At 38.1% G+C, this 21124-nt stretch overlaps 1 protein-coding gene across 4 annotated transcripts in view; it reads left to right on the top strand.

Annotated features, from left to right (window-relative positions):
* Positions 1–21124, top strand: part of TMEM135 (transmembrane protein 135) — a 147786-nt gene that overhangs the window by 93321 nt on the left and 33341 nt on the right. The window lies entirely within an intron of this gene.

The raw sequence follows: 21124 nt of genomic DNA, 5'->3' as shown, positions 1-21124 counted from the left end.
AGAATAGGAAACTGAGGTTTTTATAGTCTTAAATAATACCACATGTTTGATGTCCATGGGGGTACAACTGTTTCACATTCTTTTTTTCACACATTATCAGCTGTATTCCTTTCTTAAAACACTCAGTAGTGACTCAGATTATACACAGCTTTTTTAACTTCCCCTCCCCCCCCCAGACTGTAAGATATGTGTAATAAATTATTTACCTTCTCTGAGTTTCGTCTTTACATACCAGGCTCCCCACAATTGCTGTTTTATATCTCTGGTTGGACAATGCTTGTTAAAGTAACCTTTGACTATAACCCTTTGCCTTGGAATTTTCTATGGCTTGCAGCCATCAATGATACTTCAAGCCATATGATCCCCAGATAATTGCAAAACTCTAGAAATTGCAGCTTGTTTCTTTGTAATTCCCTTACTTACAAATTACTTTCAGATATTGGCCAAGGACAGTCTGTGGATAGGGGAAAGCTATTAATTTAAAAGATTCTAAAAAGCGTTCCTCCTTTCATCTACCACCCATGCATCAGCAGGCTTCTTGCTGTATTTTGTCCTGCTTCCAGCATTATAGCACAGCAGCCTCTGCAAAGTTTAGTAGTTGGTTGGAAAGCTGGTAGAGCTGAAGTTGGACACCCGTCCCAGTGAATGCTGATAAAACGAAAGCACAGAGCTGCAGAACTGGGCAAAGGTATAAATGCTGTGTGAGGAAGCTCGTTGTCTCCTGTTTATGTCCTGATAACAAACCGGTTTGAACAGAAGACCTGGAAGCTGAATGAGGACTGACCAGAGCCCAGAAATATTTGGTGAATTCCTTCCTGACCTGACAATGCAACGTTGACAGTTGAACGAGTTCCAAGCCACTTTCTCTTCTAAAATTAGTGTGCCAGGGGTGACGGATATCCTGTTGAGCAATCATCAGGAACATTTAATTCCTTTGTGCCTCTTGTTATAACAGAGGAATTAAGTTACAGGGCCGGGTAGTTCTGGGTCCATTAATTTGATTATCAGAAGAAAAGATTGTGGTTTTTTGTTTGTTTCTTTGTTTTGTTTTGTTTTTGTTTTGTTTTGTTTTTTGTTTTTTTGTTTTGTTTTATTTTTAATAAGCACCAACAAAAATTATACGATGGATAAGTTGAATTAGATTTATAAAATAAATCAGCATAAATCACTTCATAGTATTTTTTTTTCCCCCTGAGTTTAATCATTATTGTGATTAGAACATCGTCACAGAGATTGACGAGGTACTCTCCGTAAGGAAACCAGAGCAAGAGTCTCTGTGTGCAATTTGTGTTGTTGTGTGCATAAAACTGTTGGGTGGGAGTGCATTTATTTTGGAGAATAGACTTGGAATGGAGGTGTATGCAAAATGGATATGTGATCTGAACAAATGAAAACCTGGTCAGTTCTGGCAAGGTAAAGATAAAATGCTTAAGTTCAAGTGGCCATGGGGAATGAAATGGTCAGGGAAGAGTTGCCTGAAAAAAATTCTAACCATAATTGTTGCAAACTTCCAGTGAGCGTAAACCAATGGTGTCTCATTCCCGTAATAAAAGGAAACACTGTCACAGGATGTATAAACAGGATTAGCACTTGGGAGGTGTATAAAGTTGTCTTTTTGTTGTACATACGATTTAAAGTGTTGGCAGTACTTTTTCTGTTCTTTTGGATTATTGCACTCGAATTAGAATGTGGAATGGTGAGAGAAACTACAGAGTGTGATCTGAGTTGACTGAACGTGATTTATTAAGAAGGATAGACCGAATTTGTTTAATTAAAATATAAAAGGGCTGGCCTAAGTGTCTTTATGTCCGTATCTGTAAGTGCTGAAAAGTTGAATAACAGCCTGCTGTCTCTGGTGTAACAAAAAGGATGGGAGAAAGGAACAGGATATTTACTCTTACAGCAATGGATTATAGCAGGGATTAATTCATGAAGATAGTGAGGAAGAAAATCCTAAGAAGAAAACAGTGAAAAGATTCTGTGGTGAAGCTGAAGGTTGTCTTTCCTTTCAGATCTGCAGGAGCAGATTTTGGCTAAGTGGAGTAATTTTGCTTAGGGAAATCAAGGGACCATTTGTCTAACTGAATCTCTTCCATGTTTTAATGTTAATGGCTGTCATATTGTGAAATATTTTATGTAATAAGCTGCCAAAGCCAGTAACACTTTTGGAAGAGGATAACTTTGTGTGCTTTTGTTGGTTGCAATCTGAAAGATATATCTAGGGGGAAAAAATATTACAGCTCTGTGCTGTAGACACCAGTAAATCTTGTAGAATGTATGGAGAGAGACCATCACAGAAGTTGTTTGGAAGGGAGTTTAAGATAAATATTGTAATGAGATACTGAGAAACTTCATCATGCCAAAGAAGGAATTATCGAAATAAATTGAGAAGAATTTTCCTATTCTTCCATGGTGAGCAAGCAATGAAAAAAGGATGGCGTGGGGCATCTGTGAAAATTAGTAGAGTGAGAAACAACTTTTCTAACACACATCAGGGTAAACAGTTGTTCCACAATTTTTCATCATGGTAATAGAGTTTAAAAAAAAATAAGTAAATAAAACAAACTACAGAACTCCTTCTCAATGAGTATAGACAAGAGAAAAGTCAGTAGAGCTGCCCTTGGAGTTGTCCAGTTTGTTTGGACTAGGATTTTGAGTTGGTCATTGTTTTATTTAATGTGTAAATTCATCATGATCGCTTCTGGTAAGATTTTGGACAGCCCTCAGAGGAAGCCTCTTTGGATCTACTCAGCCTCCTGCCTGGGTTAGATAATCTTCCTGTCACTTTTGACATCTGAAGTAGAAAGGAACTGGAAGAGTCATTGCAGTGCTTTTCATGTGTTGAGTGGTTCAAAATTATTTCAGCCTTTTTTCTAATCACGAACAGATTTCACACAAATAGTGTTAGAATTATAGTGTTTTCAGAAATGTCTCAGGAAGATTTTTCTCAAGTTCAGACCTGCTTAGTTTAAGGAATGTTTTGCCATTGGCTGTACAATGCTCTTTACTGCTAACAAGCAACTATTGACCTGAAAATAGAGTCCTTCTTTGCTCTGACTCTGAACAACTTGGTGTCCAGGATGTCTTCTTGTCCTTCCCACTCCACGAAAAAGTCCAAAGAGAACAATAGCAATCTTGATCACCAAGATCATATATAATCCCTTCCATCAGTAACGATAAAATCCCAATATCTGTGTGGTGTAACTTGAAGCTTAAAACTTTCTAAAAGGAGACTAAATGTAGGTATGCCTTTATTCTATCTGACTATGACTGATTCTTGGCACTCAAATGACAAAAACGAGAATGAAAGTAATCTGTATTTTTTTAGTTCATATAAATTACCTGATCCAAGGTTATTAGAATCTCCAAACTGAGATGTGTTGACTGTCACAATCCATCATTCTGGTTACCTTTCCTGTACTGCAATGAGCACTCTTGGAGCTCCACAGGTAACTGAAACAAGGCAGTATTTTTGTTCTGTGCAGCAGGATGGTTTCTCTCCCATGGCTTATTCATGTCAGAAGTGCTTGAGATGACCAGAGAAAGCAGAAGTGCTCCTTTCAGCATTGGCATGGACTTTGGTCATTTTAAAGTGACTGCATATAGAATCATATAGGAGGGAAGATTTAGGTTGGATGTTAGGGGAAAGTTCTTTACTAGAAGGGTGGTTAGGTCCTGGAACAGGCTGCCCAGGGAGGTTGTGGATGCCCCGTCCTTGGAGGTGTTCAAGACCAGGTTGGACAGGGCCCTGGGCAACCTGATCTAGTAAATGTGTATGTTTGGTGGCCCTGCTAGGCAGGGGGGTTGGAACTACATGATCCTTGAGGTCCCTTCCAACCCGGGTAATTCTGTGATTCTGTGATTCTGTAATCATAGAATCATAAACATTGGAAAAAAACACTAAGATCACTCAGTCTGACCATCAACACATACCAGCCTGGCCTAAGGTAATCTTTACTGACCTATAACATGAAACATTACTTGAATTGCAGAGTTAAAAGTTGCAGTCTATGAGGGAATTAAGATACATTCTATATATCAAGACTCCCAAGTTATCCTTTGGATTGTCTTGTAGTTAACTATTACGTTGCACTTACTTTTTGTTGATCCTGGAAGGCAAACAATCCAGTTGGTCACTATCCACCAAAAGGGAACAAAGTTGAGATGTTTCATAGTGTAGCATGCTTGTACCTCTGCTCTTGCTTCACTCTGGTTGGAAATATCGCTATAACAGATGTATGAATTGAAGTCTGCAAAAGAATAGACAAGTTCTTCTCCATTCATTAGGATATTTCCTTTAATATAATGAAGTTTATCAGTATGTCTTCATAACATTTATCTTAAATTGTTTTCTGTAAGGGTCTTTTGGACAGACAGCTCCTGATCCTCCTAGCCTGTCCCTTTCTGGGTGTATTGCACTTCTTGAAGCTTCATCATGCATCCCTAATACATACCCTGGAGCTTCCCCAAATATCTATTGGACAGTTCAAGCATTATTGCGTCTCCTGCAGGACATCAGCAAAAGCAAGGTGCTAAATCTCAGGTTAAAAGAGTTGAAGTAGTACAATAAAAACCAGGGATAATTACTCCAGGAACAGTTTAAAGTGAGGAGGAAGCCAGAATGAAAGACAGATTCAGCAGAGCGATACAGAAAGGAAAAGGGAAGGGAAGGGAGGGAGACTGGAGAGGAAAAAAAATAGATGATGTCAGCAGACTAAACAAAAAATAGAAGAAAAAGAACTGGGAAAATAGCAGCTGAAATGCAGATGATAGGTTTACAAGCAACGATGTTATATTTACAGACAGAGGAAGCATATTTTAGTGTCTTATTTTTTTCTCCTTCTCAGTCGTCCTTTACAGTATTTTTTCTGCTTATACTTCATTTTGTCTCAAAATTGTCCTTCTTTGTTGTACTCATCTCCTCTGAAGTGCTGAAATTATGCTTCATTGATTTTTAGTTAATTGTAGCACACACTAATTTGTATAGTGCAGCCTCTCATACGTATATTTAATGCACACTTACAGTTAATCCATTTGAAAGAGGATTTTTTCCCCTGCTGCCTCTTTGTTTTTCTGAAAAAAATACTGAAATGTGTAAGAGTTGAGCCTTCCCATATCTTCAGGAGCTCATTTTCAGATTTCATTGAGCTCCTTTGGGAATTAGAGGAGTTGGACTCCCCTATTCAGCTTGAAGGTCCCTTCCAACTCAAGCCATTCTCAAACAGTTTTATGATCAATCTTATAATACGGGATTTGTTTTAAAATGCACTATTGTTAAAAGTATCTCAGAGTAGGAGCACACTTTAATGTTTCAGTTAAAACAAAATGCAGTTTGAATGGAATTAAGGTGATGGGATGGAAAGGTTTCGATTATACCATAATTTTATGTCATCTTATTTCAGTTTAAATCATTTGAGGCAATGGCTATTTCTGGAGCTCTGTTAGAGAATAATTGCATAGAATAAAGGGAATAAGCAGGAAGAATGCTATAATGGGTAAAATAAATATTAACCACTAATTAATACTAGTTTGTTTTGAATATTAGAATATTAAGCTGTGGGTTCTGAGGGGAGTGGGTGATTCATTGGCAGTTCTCCTGTCTATATTTATAGAAATTTGCATTAACACAGAACTTGCAAACTGCGCAACAAGTGAACACCTAAATATAAACTCAGTCTACACAAACAGAGAAAGTCAGACAATTTGGGTGAATATACGTTGTCTGGCTGCAACTCTGGTTGCTATAGTAGTTAATCCAGTGACTGTATGTCATATTAGACATGTTAATACATCTGCTCTGCACACTGGAAAGGAAAGAACCCTGTATGGGCTGTAGCTAGCCATTATGGGAAATCAGATGGTTCTGATGATTGATTGATCGTAAGTTGAGCATAAAGTCTGCCTTCTAGGGGTAAATTCTGATGTTATTTTCTGAAGCAATAATTTCAGACTATCAGAAGTTACTGCTGTGCTTGCACAAAGTCGAACAGTGTTCTCAAACTCAGAGTTTGCAGAACTCACAACAGAAAGCTCTCGATCTCTTAATGTAATTTATATTATATGATGATGGGAAGCGTGTCATGCAAAGGAGAATGAAAAGCACATTTAAGAAGTGCTCATGCACTGCCTTATGCCATCATTAAGATGGAATATTGAAACTTGTCTAAATTCATTGGAAACCTTAAGAAAGATCCTTTTGTTTGCAGAGCCCTTTATTCCATCTCATTAATGAAATCCTAGCCTCCAAAATTACAGCTATTTACTCTTCTTTCCCAGTGAAACACATATCCTGTAATTTATTCAGTATTTTTTTGACATGAAATTTCAAAGTGTCTTTATTTGCTTTTAAAAATGTGTGGTGCCAGTGCTGAATTGGACTCTATCATTTAATTGTCTGAGCTCCCTTTTGTACAGAAGCAACTACTTGAAAAGTACCTATGCTTTTTTAATATTGGTCTGTTTCTTACTGTAGAATGAGCAAACTTAATAGTTGGGTTGATATTGTATGAATTCAATATCAAATCCACTCCCCCTTGCTTACAAAGTTTGTCTTTTAGATTTGATGCAGAAATGTAAGAGTACATTAAAACTCCTCTGCTGTTGAATTGTTAGGTAATAAATTAGAAAAGAATGAGATGAGATTTTTTTTTGCATGTTTATATATATATGTTTTTAATGTCCTTATGTAAACATCTCAAGTTCAGTGGTTCAGAGCCTTATTTTGATAACTTCCATGGAACTTCATTTCTGAGATATTTTGGGTGACCTGAGAAGTCAATGAAACATCCAAACTTTTAAGAAACTCTATAAATATCAGTTAGTGCTATTTAGTGAAAGCAGGATTAAAGAACCACGGCAGAGCAACCATTGTGGGTGAGGAGGTAAGCTGGTGGGTTCACTCTTGCACTTCTCTGGCAGGAGCAGCGGTGTTGAGTTGCACATTATTAGTTCAAATGCAAGTATGTGTGGAAGGGTGAGGTGTCTGTCTTCTTGAATAACAATAGAATCAATCATCAGAAAGCATTTTTCCTTTTTTATTTGCATGGAGCACATTTTCTCTTTTATGAGACTTCCACTGAATTTCACATTTTCTTTGCTTTTTTCCCCCTAACACTTGTAATGCAATGCAGTATGGCCTGGGTTTGATTGATGGATAACCAGCTCCAGGGTTCTGCAGAACTTTAATCATCATGCCTTGCTGCACTTACAGGAGCAGCAGACTCATCTCTCCAAGCCAGTGTTGTGTATCCAGACCTTGTGGAATTATTTTGCAGAGCCATAGAATGGCTTAGGTTGAAAGGAACCTTCAAGTCCACTCAGTTTTAGCCCCTTGCCGTGGGCTGGTTGCTCCCCACCAGCTCAGGCTGCCCAGTCTACATTATCATAGAATGGCTTGGATTGGAAAGGACTTCAGAGGTCATCTACTGCCTAGTCCTGTGCCATGAGCAAGGATGCCAGCCATTAAATCAGGCACTACATTGGGTTGCCCAGGGCCCCATCAGTTCTGATATCCGTAACTTGATCTGTTTACAGTAAATAACTCAGGTCTCAAGCTCTTCTTTTAAATAATAAGTGCTAGGAGGAGAGTAAACTCTCTTAGATGGAGAAAATAGGAAGCACACAATTTGAACTGAGCTGTGACAGCATCTCCATTCTGGCACTGAGTGTCAGAATTGCATAGCCCATAATGGACTATCAAAGTACCTCATTTGCAAGGCACCAGGTCATTTTTTTGCTTATTTTCTTCCCTTGATCTGATACAGAAACATTATATGCTCTTGCAGCATTACCTAAGCCTTTATTTTGCTCAAATGATATCCACCGAATAAAAGTGATCATTGTCCTTCATGCTTTTCTAAAGCAGATGGATACCACCTCTATTCCTTTGAACCTTTGTTAAAGGAGATTTTCCACTCCCACCTCATACTATTTTTCACTTTGTTTTTCAAATTAAAAAGCCAAGAGTGGAGTAAAATAGGCAGGCAAGTATTTTAATGCTGTACTATACTCATTTTCAAAACAGCTTTTATAGTTTGAATCTATGAGCTGAGTGAGATGAGGAGGAACCTTAACTCTGGGAGTTGAAGTCTTTGACTGGTATTTGATTTCCCTTGGTTAAATCAGTGCTACTCCTGCTCCTCCAGCATGCTGAAGGGCTGTATAATTGTTTTTCTCAGCAGTTGTGAGTTAGGACAACACTTCTGTCTAATACACGTCTATCCCAGCTTTGTTTTGTGCTCGCAGCTTTTCATTTTGAGTTACTTAGGTATATCTGCCCAGAGGGCTGTTGTGCCCCATTCCTGGAGGTGCTCAAGGCCTGGCTGGATGGGCCCTGGGCATCTTGAGCTGGTGGGGGGCAACCAACCCATGGCAGTGGTTGGAATTGGATGGGCTTTAAGGTCCCTTTTAACCTGTGAATCTATGATCAGTTCCTTAGCAATACACATTTTGTCAGGTCAAGAAAATAGACTTAAAATTATTGAAGTATCTTTCTCTGGGCTTTGATGCTTTTAAACAGGTAAAACCAATTTTATATTAAGCTCATGTGCTTTGTTGCTTTCTGTGGATTAAATAGTGCAAAAGATTTTACCACTAAGTGGGAAGGAAGCGATACATTCTGATAAGAGTATCATGTGTAATTTGCATGGCGTGAATGCCAATTTGCCTGATGTAAAATAACTGAAATTGTGATTTTTGTTACATATATTACAGATATATACATACTACATAGATATTACGTATATAATTAGAAAAATGTAACCAAATATTCATTACAGAAATAGTTTCTTCAGGAGTTAAAATAAACCCCACAGTCTGTTTACTCTTCCATAGAAAGCACTAACTTTTGAATGTACTGTGAGAGCCAATGTTTCCTTTTCCATGTTTGGCCACCTTCAGACATATGGTAGATAGACTCCTGGCGCTTATTTCAACCTCTGCTTTCCAACAGCAGATCTTGTGCTGGTTTAACAGATTGCCCTAAGTGTGGCTGGATCCGGTTGCCCAGACTCCTCAGCAGAGGAAACACATTGCTGCAGACAAGTAGCACAAGAATTAGAATAGTACAATAGGGAGTATTTTTCCACCATTATCACTTTTCAGTGTGGATTCTTTTTCAGAGACGTAACTGTGGCTCAGTGAACCAGGAAGGTGTTTACCTGCAAGGTGATCTGGCTGTAAGGGGAGAAGCTTTTGAAGTCTACGGTTTCAGGCGTCTCCATCCAGATCCATCCCCAAAGGAAGAAAAAGAATATCCCCTCCCCATTTTCAGGTTTTCTCCGTCAATCACAAAGGGCTTTTGTCCCACTGCTGTATCGAAGTGTCTAGGCTTTGGTGGTTCGTCACGTTTCTGTCACCCTTAAATGCAAAATAAAAGAGGGGAAATAGCTCTTGTGTCTCAGGCGTAGTGAGTCAACCACTGCAGACATAGGGGACCTGCTCAGAGCCAGGCTGGCATGGCAGGCTGGGCAATGAAAAAACAATGCAGAACTGATCTCCGCCTTTGATCCTGGTGTGAAAGCACTGAGGTCCCCGAGTGGCAGTGTGTTATGGACACGGCATCCGTCTGCTCTAATCCTGGTGCTAGAGATCCACTCACAAGTTGCAGAGATGGGATTCTATTTTTGCCTGATTTCAAATCTGATAGAGATATTTTGTCTATCTTTATGACTCATCAAACACTATGGATATTTTTTATACAGTCATAGAATCACTGAACCATTTGAGTTGGAAGGGACCCTTAAAGGCCATCTAGTCCAACTTCCCTGCAATGAACAGGGACACCTACAGCTCCATCAGGTGCTCAGAGCCCCTGTCTTATTTCCTTCCCCCCTTACTTATTTTCCTACAAGGTTTTTCATGAGTGTGTGTTTTCTATAAACTAGATATTTGGCAGCTAATTGGTTTCCCTTCTCACTTATGTCTGAAGCAATTAACATTGCACAGAGGCAGCACTAAGGCAGAAGATTTAAGGAGCAAGCAGAAGGTGAGGCACAAAATTTTTGGTAGCGATGCCGTTGAGCCATGGAGTTCCAGTCCAGTTCCTAAATCACAGTGCTGTCTTTTCTGCATTCCTGCTACAGTACATAAATTAAATAATGGGGCACGGTACAGAAATGCTGCCAGAGAATCAGCATAGGAAGTAATGTGTGAGTTGCAGGCTAAGGTGGAGTTAGAAGCCAAATAAACACTAATTCAGTAGATTTATCCTTCATTTCCTTTTTCATCAAAAGCTGATACTTCTGTTATATTTTGGCTGTCTGAGAGAGTGAGAACATGAAATTCAATTTCCTAATATTCTCTTTTCTTTGTAACCACTCTGAAAAGAGAAGGGGAGAAAAGAGCTGGACAACAGTGTGTGCAATGAGAGTAAAGCTTTCTTTTGACTTTGTGTAATTGCCTTATGGGGTGTTTTCCTGGGCAACTTGGCATGTCAGTTAGGATGTATTTTTGTGATATGGTGAAAGCAAAGCTCATTTAATGCTTTGCTACGCTGATTTCTCTTGTTTTCATTACTCTCCCGGCTCCTTGGATTAATTTCTTTTTCCCAACTGTTTCCTGTCTGTTCTTCCTGTTTCTGCTGCTCTATTAAAAATAGTTATCTGGTTTCGCTGAGCTGAGGGATATACATGTGATTGCTCATTGAATTTTGAAGAACAAAATCTTCCTAACACTGAACAGAGAAAGGAGAGATACCTTTGAGCAGCAGTTATGCATCTGTTAAGATTAATTTGTTTACAAAATGTATTTAGAAAAACAGAAAGGAAATAAATCATAATCTATAGAGGATGGATTTGATTTCAGGTCATCCTGTGAGTGTTACCTGTGCTTATCTGTCTGCTGTAGTACTCTTTAAACAAAGTGAGCAGTACAAGGGCTGCAGAGAGGAGGAAGGAAAAAGAGGCAAAAAACCCAAAGAAAGCTACAGTTCTTGCAGACACCGCCACAGCCATGAAATACAATTCTCACACTGGGAACTCCTCTTCACATGTTTCTGATTTGATAGCAGTCAGGGCAGAAAATTTCCATTTCATGAAAAGCAGAAGGCAATTACATAACGTTAAAATCTATGTGTTTGGGAATGTATTTATAAAATAAGAAGCCTTTATGTAAGGGTTGTACACAATTGGATCTTTCATGCGGAACTACTGTGCGACTTCAGTAGTTTCCCATTCTATTTCTTTCTAGAGTACGGCCCCAAATATGGTTTTAACATATGACATTTCTATTTCATTTTAGAAACAAGCATATTTTTAACGCAGGCATTGGAAATACTTGGAATTCTGTTCCCATGAGCTAATTGCTGACTAGAATAGGAAAATAAGAGCTACTTTGTGGTTGGGTGTTTGTGGTCTTTCTTTTGGCGTTTGGCCCTAAGATAAAATGTCAGGGAAAACACACTGATGGATATTGGTATCAAATAGTGTATCCTGGAGGTAATTTTAAGCCTGTCAGATGTCTGTTACTTCATAAACACTGAATTACATCATTCTTCTTCATTCTGCCTTCTGCTCATATGTTATTTGGTTAGAGGAGTGTAAGCGATGTTGTAGATGATTTTCACAGACATGCTTCAGTTCATAAAGGCTCCATTTCAATGAAAAAGAAACTGCTGCATAAAGACAGCTTCTGCCGTGAAACTGAGCCTTTGTGGGCCATTTCAAATATGCTGAAGAATGAGACATTCTTCATTCTTTTTCATATGGTTGGTAGATTGACTAGGAAACATGCTGAGAAAACGTTTCTAGTAGTACATGTTAGCCAAAATAATTCTTTCCCCAAGCTAACCAGATCTTATTAATGTTACAGCAAACTATAAATCGTAACCGGCCAATGCAATTAGTGAAAGTATCTACTACATTAATATCAAGCCGTCATCTAACCTATAGCCCACTCTTCCAAAATCCAGTGGCAAATTTTTAGTTGGTTTTTAGGAAACTTGAATTTCACTTGCATTGCATAGTTTCATACAAGTGAAAAAAAATCTGAAGAAACATTGAATCGTAGTATTTTGCTATGAAGAATAAGAATGAATGTATTTTAGGTTAAAATTTACATTATTTTTTTTTAAAAGAATGCATTAGGAATTTTAAATAGTAATTCTCTTCCATTCCAGGGTACTATGTCATTATATATATATATATATATATATATATATATATATATATATATATATATACAAATTCACATGAGAACATAGAATCAAAGAAAGGCCTGGGTTGAAAAGGACCACAATGATCATCCAGTTCCAACGCCCCTGCTATGTGCAGGGCTACCAACCACCAAACCAGGCTGCCGAGAGCCACATCCAGCCTGGCCTTGAATGCCTCCAGGAATGGGGCATCCACAACCTCCTTGGGCGACCTGTTCCAGTGTGTCACCACCCTCTGAGTGTAAAAAAAACCAAAACATGCTTAAATTCTTTCCAGTAAAACATTAAAGAGGTGTTTGGCCCAGGGTCATGCAATAAATTCTGGGGTGGTTACTCAGATACACTCAGAGAAGACACTTAGAAGAAACAAGAACTCACATAATCATATGCGTAGGTATTTGTTGAGAATAAATCTTGTCAAGCCAACTGGATTTCCTTCTGTGAGGATAACAGGCTCTGTTGATTCAGAAGAAATAGTGCATGTCATCTGTCTTCGCTTCACTAAGTCTTTAGGCAGACTCTCATAAGCAAGCCACAGAATCACAGAATCAGAATCACACAGAATCACAGAATGACCCAGGTTGGAAGGGACCTCAAAAATTCCCACAAGGTATTTTAAAATTAGTTGAAAAACCTAAAAACTAAATTTTCTATCAGAATGGAAATGTCATCTGGGGATGGTTGAGCCACCGGATGGATTGGGTTGGAAAGTACCTTAAAGTCTAAAATTCTTTTGATGTATGCCATGCTTCTATAACAGGGAAGAGAATAATTCATTCTCTTATCAGTGAGAAGCAAAATAAACAATAGACAGAAATTGAAGCAAAGTAGGTGCAGGTTGGAAATTATTATATTTTTGTATAATATATTATATACTTTAATATATAATAATAATATAATATATAATATTTATTATTAGTAGTATTATTAGTATTATTAGTATTAAACAACTTTTTAATACAAAGACTAACTAAAGGGTAGGGCAGTTTTTTTCAGGTAAGGGGAGATTCCATAATTCATCATGGAAGACCAGGTTAGACTTGAGGGATAGAACTGTCATCCTTTTTTTATTTTTTAAATACAAAATGGACAGTGAATGATAGGAATTTCTTCTATTCCTACCTTCAGTACTTCTGTGTAATTATTCTGTATGTCTTGGGATACATGTGGAATTATTATTCTCTCATTGAGGTTACATGTTGATTTTCAGCTCAGGAGGACTTCTCAAGTGGACAGGGATTTGTAAGTTGAGGCTAACTGGGTAGCACTGAGCCAACATATATTTCTAGATATTTGTATCTGATATCTTAAAATCAAATTTCCACTACCTGCAGGAATTTTTCCTGTGTTAGAACTGAACACCGTAAAAGAGTATCAGTTAGAAATGTTGTGTTTGTGACACCAAAATGCCAGAGAATTCTGGACTATATTTAGCTGTAGACAGCTAGCAAAATAAATAATGTATCACTGGAGTGTTAAAGATTAGTCACATTGAGAAGTAACTGGAACGTCTTTGTGATTTAATTCAATATAAAATTGCATATTTTTGGCCATATGCTGAGTCTGTGGTGTATGTTTGTATGTATTTATTCTAGGAGTGCAAGGTCTCCTGTATAAAGAAAGAAAACAAAGATTGCAGCACTGATCTTTCCTTAACAGCTGCTGTAGAAGGTTGTTTGAAATGCTGCCAGTCCTGAACCCTCATCACTGGTACACTGGAGATACCAAGTAGCTTAAGGTTTTCCTGCCTTTTCCTCTCTAAAAGCTGACTTAGTGGAATTTGAACGTAACCAGTACTCTGCTGTCAAAGGCTCAGAGGTTAGTGCTAGTTTCTTGCTGATGTGTCTTTTCCCATGGGTGCAAATGGTAAGACTTATGTTGAAAGCTGAATTTCTGGAGCGTTATTTGTGTCATTGTGGTAGGATAGTAAGAGTTTTCCCTTTAGCAAAGCAGTGTCAGTTAGAGTTTGGTCAGCAGAGTTCAATCAGAGGTTGGAAAGACTATAGCCTACAAATACTAACAAGATACTTTAAATCCATTCACTTTTCTATGGTTAGTCTGGATGATCTTAGTAGCGTTATCCAACCATAATGATTCTATGACTCTGGGCTGTTATCAAAAGTATTTAATGTGATTTGCTAAATGCTTGAGTTTGTTTTAGTAATGGATATATAGTGTTGGGTTTCTTCCTTACCCAATATAATATCCATGTTTTTCTTTGGGGGTATATGACACATTTGTTTACATGTGTTGTATGCCAAAGTTGTGTATGTGACTGTTTACAGTGTTTTTACTGACCATATATGAGCTATCAATTGCCTTTGGGAAGCGTGGGGGTTGGCCAGATGTGGTTACTGTCACATGCCAAAGCAGTCTGAGGATTTTTTCTGTACTGTACATCTCCCAGCACATCCTGATTGAAGATACATTCAATTAATAGCTAATGTTCATTTAAAAATATAAAAATTCACTTTAAAATCATATAATGTAAAATCCAGTGCGTTTCCCTTTTCTTATAGTACACTTGCAATCAAATTGCTTAGCAAGATTTAATAAAAGTATGCTGAACGTCCCATCTGGCCCTGAGCACTGAAGTTAGCACATTTGCGTGCATGTGCACCTATTGAAAAGCAGATGTTTTATAAGGATGTAATGGCTTAAATCAGCAACTCATTACATGATCCCAAAGTTGATCTCTGTGTGTCTGGCATGTCTAAAATCAAATACTTTATCCACAAACCAGAGAAGTTAAAATCTCTGTTCTGACTATGTCATGCTGACTTTCCCAATGGAGGAATGCTGGAGGGTTCTCATTCAAACTGAGATGGTTGCCTACATTTAAGTGTTTCTTGTCATTTTATTTTACTTGAGAAATCAGGCAACTGAGAAAACAAACAAAATTCCTCCTTTAGCATCTCAGAAATTATTTTATCTAACTAGGTAACATACAGGTAAAATTGAGTCAAGTCAAGTGCTTCGAGCTGTATGCAATGAAAGAGAATTTTTTCCTTGTACAAATTCTCCTTGTCATATTATTTAACAGTAGACTGATGGTAAGCACGTGGCATGTAGACATTCCTCTTACGTGTGACCACTGTGCCATGAGCTATGTGCACACTGATTGCTTTGGTAGCCATCTGCTTGATAATGCTTATCTTTTCCACTTAGCTGGAAAAGATTACCTGACATACTTGGCATTCATCTCAGGAATAGGATGCCTGAGCTCTTCTGCATGGCATACTTCTCCAGGGCTTAAGGTGCTCTTGTCTTGTGTCAGATCTAATCCCTTGCAGATATCTCACATTGCATCTTATCACAGCAGGTAGAAGATAGAGCTTTATCTGCATTTGTCCATTGGTGAAGATTTTCCATTAATCTGAGGGTTGTCATGTGCTGTTATTTTAAAATGTGCAGAAAAAATGTCCTTTCTAAATAGCATTTGCCAAGTTTCATTTCGCATTGAGAATGACTGCAGCATAAATATAAAGATAGCTGAAAGAAAAGGAAGTTTAATAAACTGCATTGTTAGTACTTCAAAAAACATTGCCAATACAAAAGATTCACCTGAGGTTTTAAGAATTAATTTTCAGTTCCTCTTTTTTTTTTTTTTTTAAATAACATGTTGTAGTCTGACAAGAGTTTAGAATTTTTCAGATCGTTTCTATTCTGGTATAATGATTATGTTATTCATTAATATAATGACTGTGTTACTCATTCTGGAACAGGCTGCCCAGAGAGGTTGTGGATGCCCCATCCCTGGAGTTGTTCAAGGTCAGATTGGATGGGTCCCTGGGCAGCCTGGTCTAGTATTTAATGTGGAGGTTGGTGGCCCTGCCAATGGCAGGGGGTTGGAGTTTCATGATCCTTGAGGTCCCTTCCAACCCAAACCATTCTATGATTCTAAGATGCTATTTTTCTACAGTTAAAGTAGTCTTTGCTTAGTAGTTATTTGTTGGAATTACAGATATATGAGTTTTGGGATTTATTGTTTCTTGGAACTCCTTTAAGTGAAATGCTGACTGGATTATTTTGCCTACTGTACTAAAAGCAAAACATAGGAATTAAGTTTTTAAACTGTTACATGATTTATGTTACCTATATATAACAAACATAAAAAATTGTTTTCCACTATCAAGTTAGAGCTGATAGTCGATAGCGAACACGGCTGTGAACCCTCTTTTGAGAAAGACTCAGTAATACAAATTACGCGTTGGTTCATTGATGACATGATCATACAATGAGTAGTAGATACATACAGTAAAAAGATGCAATTGTATCCCATAAAACATTTATTATAACCAGATAATTGTCTACTGTTTTCTTCAAATGGGCAGAATTGAGTTTGACTGGATAACATTTACAGATCCGTTACAACTCAGTTCTATGATTCTGCGGTTCTGTTGCTCAGGTAAGGCTAAGGTGATATGAAATGCATCTGTAGAGATTGTTTTGGTCCTATAGTTTCATTGGAGGAAAAATAAAGCCTAATGATGGGGCTTGTCTAAAAAAGATGGCTCATTCTCATGAGAATTACTTAAAATACGAGCCTGCCAAGTCTAAGGAACACCTGGTGGACAGGGGAACTATATTATGGGTGCACTTCATTGCTTAATTCCTCTGCAGCTGCCTCCAGTGATAACAACTTGTTTATAAAGCTTTACCTTTCAATTGAACAAACCTGATTTCCCTTGACTTTTGCATTTGGTGAGCCCAAGCAGGACTGTAGCCTTCAAATTCTTATCTTGTGGAAGTCAACAGCTTAAAGCAAATCCACAGCAATGCAGGTGCAAGGTTGAGAACCCATGAAGTGCTTTATGAGTTACAGCTTCAACAACCTGTCTTTAAAATCCATTAAGGAGATGTTCTGTCAGTCCTGAGCCCATGAAACAGTCATGCAGGACATGGAACAAGGCCTTTCTGTTATGCAGAAGAACAGGAAAACTTTTAGCTCTTTACAAGGCTTTTTGTATTTCTTTGACTTGAAATTTGATGTCAATGAGCTCCTTCCTATACAGCTATTCAAGTTCTCAAGGTGTAGGCACTTGTGGTTATCTTCTTTAGTATCTGAGTTCTCCTTGTTATTTTGTCTGGCCTGACTGAGACTGGTTGAGGTGAAATTTAGAGGAAATACTTAAGTGCTGACTGCCTCTCTGTCTATATTTGTTGTGTTCAGCACTTCACATCAAACTTTTCTGACATTTTATTTTATTTTTTCCAGATTTATTTTGTTTTTAAAAAAACCACGTATTGCCAATGTAACTGCACAGCTGAAATGAAATTCAGTGTTTAAAGGGTGAAAATTATCCAGCTGTATGCTGTGCCTACTAGATGTGTGTTCAAATATTATATAGATTCTTCTGAGGTTATGAACATGCACAGAAATTATTGTACTGGAACAGATCAATGATTCATCCAGTCCTGCTGAGAACTGCTGGTATAGCATGCCAAAGCATAAATCAAGGACTTGATCAGGACTTCAAGTCTGTCATGCAATGCTTAGCCCAGCTGGAGACCTGGCAGCTGAGTACAAGTCACGGGTGATGACGCTTTCCCCACCTCCATCCTCTACCCTACAGGAGGCCTCATTCTTTCCTTGACCTAAAAAGTCTCAGTGCTGGAAGATACTTCCAGAAAAATCGACAGTGGAGTGATGGAGTTCTAGAATAAACCTGCTTGCTGGCATTTGGTCCCTGCTTACAAAATTAAATCATGTAGCCAGGAGTGCCTATGGGAACCAGGTCTGCCCCTCAGATCTTCTCTGTGCAGAGCAAATCCCATGGAATTGTAATCCAAGAAATAGGAACAGGCTCAAGAGGTGTAGCCATGCCTGCCCATCACAGTCACAGTGAGGCTACAGAGTATTTAAATGAGGCTAAATATGCTTGGTCCTGAATTTAGGATATGTATGAATGACCCTTCTTGAAAAACTGTGTAAGGGATCTTCAAATAATAGAGAACCTATTAAAAACTGACACAGAAAAAGTCCCTGAGGATCATGGGTGTCTGAGCTAGGAATCCTATACTAGAAGGTGGGAAGAATTTCCTCGTCTCTCTTGGAAATTAAGAGCAAACATGATAATATACTTGGAAACCTGGCTGTTGCAGGTTGAGCAAGTACAGAGAAAGCCATGTGGAAACACTCCTGCTGAGGACCTTCTGGGCTATCCTGGCTGCTCTAGGGCTGGGAATTCTTCAGCATTGACGACATGAGTGGATGATGCTGATGTGAGTTGAGGTCGTGGTATCCAGCTGGGAAAGGAGCCGTCTCATGGACTTGCCTGGAGTCCCGCTTACAACAGCACATGTTTGTGCTGCTCTGGACTCTGGCAGTGACCTTTTGCAGGATATCTAACAGAGCTCTACCTGGATGGATATTGTTAGGGATCTGTCACATTAGCAAGTGACATTCTTGTTAATTTGGACTGAGCTTGCTTAAGTTTCAAAGCTGTTTGAAAACTTTGTTGTGAAATAGCACGATTGAACAATTGCTGGTAGAAAAATGAGCACAAGTAGTACATTTGTTGATGTCAGACTTGGAGAAGAAATTGTCTTTTAGATTAATTCTTCCTCCACCCCTTTGTTAATTCTGATTGTTTATTTTTTAACAAGATGCCAATTACAGTGCTTATGTAATATGTGGTCAGTGTACAATGGGCTGCATTGATTACTGTGGATGTTTACTACAGAGTTAAAGCTGACATTATGTAGAATGTGATGTGATAAATAAAAATTCAAATAGGTGTTGTATGACCTACAAAGATTAGATGCAGTTGTATGTTAATTTTATGTTACAGTTAAGAATTCATGAAGTGCTGATTAAGACAGAGGTTCTGTGGAGATCCTTGTAGCACCATGCAGATGTTCATTTTATTGAAAATCTGATTTTGTCACAGAGAAATTTTAGCAGATGTAAATCTGTAAATCTTGCTTCATTGATTTCATCAGTATTTTGTGGCAGTTCTCAGTTTTATAGCTGTTTTCTGACAGATTTCTCCTGCCATCAGCAGAGCTCTGGCTAAAAAATGTGACTGATGCCTCACACACAGCTGATTTTAAAGTTTGAGAAGTGACTTTGATTTTTTAGGACATGATTTAAACCATTTTAAACAAATATATGTTTGAAGTCGAATAAAAACAGCACCTGGCAATTCTTTTAGNCATAGTTTTAATAAAGGGATCCTGCTGTTTCATATTGAAGACGTACGGATATAGGATATTCCTAGCAATATATGGGGAGAAACAGTACTGTCAGACACTATCTTGTGATTGCATTGCAAAAGTGGATATAATTCACAGATTAGTTGAGGAAAACAAATCAGAAAAATATTATTTTGAAGATGAGCCAGTTCATGTATTCCTGAACATTACACAGAACACCCAAACCTGAAGACATGCTTTACATCTCTGAAATCTAAATAGATTCAGCATAGCCTTGAACCATTTGCCTATGTCCAACTGAATACCACCCATTTAGAAAGTAAGCTCTACCTTCTCATCTCCCTTTCTTTACCCATCTTCCTTAGCAAAAGACTTCTTGGTGAGTGAGCCCGATGAGTTTCAGGAGTAGAATCATAGAATCATTAATATTGGAAGAGATCACAAAAATCATCTAGTCTGACTGTCAACCCATAATAATGTCACATCTAAAGATTCATGCCTCAGAAATGTAGCGTCTCATGCTGAGAATCAGATGTACTTGTGACATAAGTACGCTTTGAGAGCACCACAAGATAAACAGAGGACACGATCCTGCAGTGCGGTCTCTTTCCAGTCGTGATCAAGCTGTAGATATCGATGTTCATTTTAAGGGACACGGACTGGGTGACCTCTGAGGGTCCCTTCACACAACAACACAAGGTGTTCTCAGTTTAAAAAGCCTCTTTTTACAAAAGAATAGAAAATCAAAGGTGAGTTTCTCATACTTGAAAACATATTTAAAGAGGAGGAAAATATGAATATCCCAAATATGAATATCCCACTTTGCTGTTTCATCCAGAATTCTGTTTTATTCTGCACTTATCTACAAATGGAAAATGTTCTTGAAAGTGCTTGCTTTCATTTCAGGACTGTAGTTGATGCTGTGGCAGCTCCTGTCACATTAATTTATACATTAATTTATAATGTAAACAGTTTATATTTGGGTCCATGGTTAGTGTTTTGCAGGGACACACCACAGTGCTGTGTTTTCTTCTCATGGATTACTTACAGCTCAAGCCATCAAAGCAGGGTAATGGTCAAGGAAATGGTGGAAACCAGAACTTTCACAGAATCACAGAATTGTAGGGGTTGGAAGGGACCTCTAGAGATCATCGAGTCCAACCCCCCAGCTTGCGGTTCTGTATCTCTCCGTGCAGTTGTTTTGCAGTGTTTCCTTCCATGTTTCACAAAAGGGGAAATATGTTGCGGTAGATATGCTTTTATTTAATTAATTATAATTAAAAAGGAACATTTCAAATGTTAATTGACAAATTGTTAAGAGACAAAGAGGCTGGGTGAATTTCAGGTTCACTGTGGGTTTTAAAGTTAGCTGCCTTGCTTACTTTAATGTAGGAATGAGGCGGTCTGAGCAAGAAAGGGAGTTAGGAAAACAGGATTTATAAGAGTCCCCACCTCAAAATATAATATATTGAATTTAACATGCAACTTCTGACAATCATATTGTGAACATATGTTAATCTATGCTTTGTGCAAAAGCAGATGACAAGATGTGAGAAAGATAAGGTGAGGAGAGTTTGTTTTTCTTAAGTATATCTATATTCATGCTATCCTTCTAACAGCCATGGTTTCTGTCAGGGGAGATAACTGCATAACCTCAGGTGTATTTGTCAAGTGAGTTCCTAACTTCACAGCCTCTTTTAACCCCATTTGCTAATGTGGAAAGACATTTCCAACAGGGTTATCTTATGTTCCCATCATGTATGTTCTTAATAACCTTTGAAACCCATTGCCAATTTTGGTCTTATTTGCAAATGC

Source organism: Coturnix japonica, chromosome 1 (assembly GCF_001577835.2).
Source record: "Coturnix japonica isolate 7356 chromosome 1, Coturnix japonica 2.1, whole genome shotgun sequence".
Lineage (NCBI taxonomy): Eukaryota > Metazoa > Chordata > Aves > Galliformes > Phasianidae > Coturnix > Coturnix japonica.
This window is presented reverse-complemented; position numbering and strand designations above follow the sequence as displayed.